Source organism: Penaeus vannamei, chromosome 2 (genome assembly GCF_042767895.1).
Source record: "Penaeus vannamei isolate JL-2024 chromosome 2, ASM4276789v1, whole genome shotgun sequence".
Lineage (NCBI taxonomy): Eukaryota > Metazoa > Arthropoda > Malacostraca > Decapoda > Penaeidae > Penaeus > Penaeus vannamei.
Window position 1 is genome coordinate 46,090,842 of NC_091550.1, and position 5,000 is coordinate 46,095,841.

The following is a 5,000-nucleotide window of genomic DNA, read 5'->3' on the forward strand; positions in this document are numbered from 1 at the left end:
CTTTCTTTCTAACTGCGTCTGTTTCCCTGTCTCTCTCTCTCTCTTTGTCTTTCTCTTACTCCGTTTACTTTCTCTCTCTCTGTCTTTCTCTGTCTCTCTCTCTCTCGCTCCCTCGCACTCCCCCCCTCTCTCTCTCTCTCTTTCTCTCTCTCTCTCTCTCTCTCTCTCTCTCTCTCTCTCTCTCTCTCTCTCTCTCTCTCTCCCCCATCTCTCTCTCGCTCCCTCTCCCTCCCTCCCTCCCTCTCTCTCTCTCTCTCCCTCTTCCCCTTTTCTCCCCCTCTCCTTACCTCTCTCTTATCCACTTACCCCTAACACACCATCTCACCCTTTCCCTCGTTTCCCCTCTGAGTCTGAAGACAAAATCCCTCATTTACTTTCATTTGCTAAACTGAGTCGGGTTGGCTGTCTTCTCAACGTCTTGGAAGGAGGTGCAAAATACCCCTCTTGATTAGTGGAGCTCTGCAACCGAGCCGTGTTGCAAGGGAGAAGGGCATTCTGTGAAGCGTTTGTGAGCTTGGGGCGAGATGGGGCCTTGTCTGATGTCTGTGGTGTGTGTGTTGGTGTGTCTGTGTGGGGTGTGTGTGTGTGTGTGTGGAGGGTGTTGTGTGTGTGTGTGTGTGTGGAGGGGTGTTGTGTGCAGGTGTGTGGGGGGGGGATTTGTGTGGGATGTGTGTGTGTGTGTGTCTGTGTTTGGTGAGAGGGGAAGTGTGTGTGTGTGTGTGTGTGTGTGTGTGTGTGTGTGTGTGTGTGTGTGTGTGTGTGTGTATCTGTGTGTATAGGGGGGAAGGGTTGTATGCGTTTGTGTGCGTGTGTAAGGGGGAGGTTGGATGTGTATATGTGTAAAGAGATAATAATCTTAAACATATCTATAATGATAATGTTCTCAGTTGTTTCGGTCATACTAATATATGTTATAATGGTAATTAAACATTGATTAAAGATATATATAAAAAAGTAGTAATATGATTTTACTGATAACGATAAGACAGCAACAACAATGATAACTAACAAAGCAATGATGATGTTAATGATACCAATTATAATGATAGTTATGGTAAGGATTAGAATGGTAATGATGATGATAATAAGTAATGATAATAAAAACAATAACAATGACAGAAATAATGATATTGATGATAATAATAGTAATGACAATAGTAGAACAATAATGATAGTGAAAATAATGATAATGATAGTAATGAAAATAATGATAATAATAGTAATGATAATGATAATAATAATAATCATGATAATAATAACAATAATAATGATCATCATTATTATCATAATGATGATGATGATGAGTATAACAACAATAATAGTAATGATATTGACAGCAATTATGATAATGAAAATATATTGATGATGATGAACAATCAGACCAGAAATAACAAGAATAACTTAAACTGGATCAGCAATAACAAAGAACAATCAAAAACAGAAAGACAGACACAAGAGGAACACGAAGATAAAAAAAAGCAATAAGAAAGAACAATAAAAAAACAGAAAGACAGACACAAGAGGAACACAAAGATAAAAAAAAGCAATAACAAAGAACAATAAAAAAACAGAAAGCCAGACACAAGAGGAACACGAAGATAAAAAAGCAATAAGAAAGAACAATCAAAAACAGAAAGGCAGACACAAGAGGAAACACGACGAGGTAAAAAGCAATAAGAAAAGAACAATAAAAAAAACAGAAAGGCAGACACAAGAGGAACACAAAGATAAAAAAAGCAATAACAAAGAACAATAAAAAAAACAGAAAGACAGACACAAGAGGAACACAGCCAAGATAAATAAAAAAAGCAATAACAAAGAACAATAAAAAAACAGAAAGACAGACACAAGAGGAACACAAAGATAAAAAAAAAGCAATAATGCAAAGAACAATCAAAAACAGAAAGGCAGACACAAGAGGAACACGAAGATAAAAAAGCAATAAGAAAAGAACAATCAAAAAACAGAAAGGCAGACACAAGAGGAACACAAAGATAAAAAAGCAATAAGAAAGAACAATAAAAAAAACAGAAAGCCAGACACAAGAGGAAAACGAAGATAAAAAAAAAGAAAAAAGAAAAGAAAAGAAAAAAAAAGAAAAAGAAAAAGATAACGACATCTCCTCGTAATTTCACAAGACGTGACAAGTTGCGGAGAAAGTGCGAAGGAAAGTGTGGATCAAGAACCTCTCGGAGGCTGATTGGACGAGAAGACAAGGCGCCGGAAGTTGGTTGGGGTGGGGGGCGGGGGTGGGGATGGGGGGGTTGTGGGGGGGTGGGGGGGTTTGTGGGTGGGGTGGAGGGAGGGGAGGGGATGGAAGATTGTGTGTGTGTGTGTGTGTGTGTGTGGCGGGAGGAGGGAGGGGAGGGGAGGGGGAGGGTTATGTGTGTGTGTGCGATGGGAGGGGGGGAGGAGGAGAGGTATGTGTGTTTGTGTGTGTGTGTGTGTGTGTGTATGTGGGGCCGGGGTATGTGTGTGTTGGGGGGGGGGGAGAGGTAATGTGTATGATGGTGATAATGATGATGATGGTGATGACAGTGATGATGATACTGATGATAATGATGATAATGATAATGATGATGACGATAATGATAATAATGGTGATGATAATGATGATGATAATGATGATGATGATAATGATAATAATGGTGATGACAATGATGATGGTGATGATGATAATGATGATAATGGTGATGATGATGATGATGGTGATGATGGTGATAATGATAATGATGGTGAAGCTAATTTCATGAAGTAACCTTTGGACATAACACAAGCACACAAACATTTATTTCAAGCTGATGTGGTTTTCCTCAGCATATGGGCGGTGTTTATCAATACATCTTTTCACATTTCTTATGAGATATCGATCTCCTGTGATGTTATCCACATGATTTCAATGTTGCTCGTTCAGTTAAGGATCCATATCAAGATTTGTCTTAAATGCACGAGTTTCTTATGCAAATGAATGTAGTTTTTTTTTTGCTACTCTCATGATCGTTGGTAATCTGCAGCGATTAATCAATTTTTTTATGTGAAAATTTTATTTTATTTTATTTTTATGTGAAAAATTTATTTAAATGAAAGAGAAATGAATGGAAATAAAAAAATATTTTTCTCCAAAAAAAAATTGTCCTCCGTGGCACAAGATATATTTCAATTGAAGAAGTTTTCCAAGGAAGTTTCTTCTACGGCAATCCCCTTCCCCGCTTTTCTTTGGTAAGTTCAAAGTGTCTTAAGTGTCTTAAGGTGTGTTATTGACTCTTATCTTTATCATTATTATCATGATTATCATTACTATTATTATGCTTGTTGCTGTTGTTGCTGTGCACCTCAAGCTGGCAAGACCTAATTCTTAATAAAGAACGTATAAATTCAAAGTTAATTCCAGTAAATAATTTTCAGTATTAGAAAGAAGTTTTTTTTATCCATAACCTTACACAACCAAACCAAAACCACAATAAAAAAACGTATCTCGTCTGTCATTATATTATAAGCCTCAAGTATCTTACATACAAGTGACTGTTTCACTAAATACAAGTTGGCTACTGTCACATACATCCTATTGTGTGTTTGTGTTCCAAATATTCATAATAGCGCTCCATAATTGTATCAACATATAACCAAGGTACACATATCAAGGTAGAAATTTGATATTACTTGATCCCGAGAGCTCTCCAAGTAGTATGATGTCCTTGTAAACATCCTTGACAATACGGAATGACATATTACAAAGGAGGAAGTGTTCTTAAGTACAGAAGTCTGTTTATCATCAACGAAACATTCCTATTATGATATTACTTTTTCTGCAATGTTGCCCGGGTTGTGTTACAGGACACTGAGGCATGTTGTCTGTCCAGATAGAAACAGGATACACAGGAAAGATGAAGATAATGATAATGGAAGGAAGAAAGGGAAGAAATATAGATGGAAAACAATACATTATTGACAAAAAAGGGTGAATGGAAATGAAAGAAAGGAACTGATATGAAGTAAATAAGAATGAACATAATGATTATCGATCAATTATTAATGATTATTAGCTGTTTCAGTTTCTGTGCAAAATAATTATCATTGGCTTATTTCGTCTCTCTTAGGAAAATAACCATAATGATCATTAGCTCTTTAGTCTCTCTTAGCAAAGAAATAAAAATTACAGGTTGATTTGTTCACCTAAGCAAAATAAATATTTTTTTCTTTTTTTCCTTTTCTGGTTGATTTTGTGTCTCTTAACAAAACAAACACAATGCATTAGTCTCTCTAAGCAAATAAAAAAATGATTATTGGTAGATCTAGACCAACTACACAAAATAAACATGATTGTTGGTTAATAACGTCTTCTTAAGCAATAGAATAAAACAAAACCAAATGATTATGAGCTTATATATACATATAATAATAATCAGTTCAACCAGCTTCTCTAAAAAAAAAAAAAAAAAAAAAAAAAACAATTATGATTATTGATCTAAATTCTAAACAAAATAAAAGAAATGATCATTGATTGATTCTCGCCTCTCTAAGTAAAATAACCACAATAATTACTAGTTGATTTCGTCCCTCATAGCCAAAATAATCCTAATGATTATAAAATGATAGATCAAAATCATCACTGGTAGATCTAGACAACTCTCCTATGCGTGTGTTCAGCGAGATATTCGCTTTGTTCACACAACACCAAGCGTTTTAAAATTGTTCATCAGTTGGCTACCTGCTTGACCCATTTTTTTTTTTTTTTTCAGAATTCCACACGATTGTAGAGTCATTATTTTTTCTTTTTGTCTCAGATGTCTTTATTGAGGGTCGTAATGACGTAAGTATAGAGTATTGGATTGTTTGTGTTGGATCGGATCGTGTGTATAAAGGGAGTATTAGATCATGTTTCAGTGTTTATATTTTTAGTTGATGGAAGTGATTTGCTTTTTGTTCTTGTTTTCATTTTAATCAGTATTTTGTATTTTTAGTTCATGGAGATATTATTATTATTATTTTTTGTATTTTTT

General features: G+C 35.3%; 1 protein-coding gene across 1 annotated transcript in view; it reads right to left on the reverse strand.

Moving 5' to 3' along the window:
- LOC113828101 (uncharacterized) overlaps positions 1-5,000 on the reverse strand; it is a gene marked incomplete in the record, with an annotated part of 27,615 nt that overhangs the window by 910 nt on the left and 21,705 nt on the right.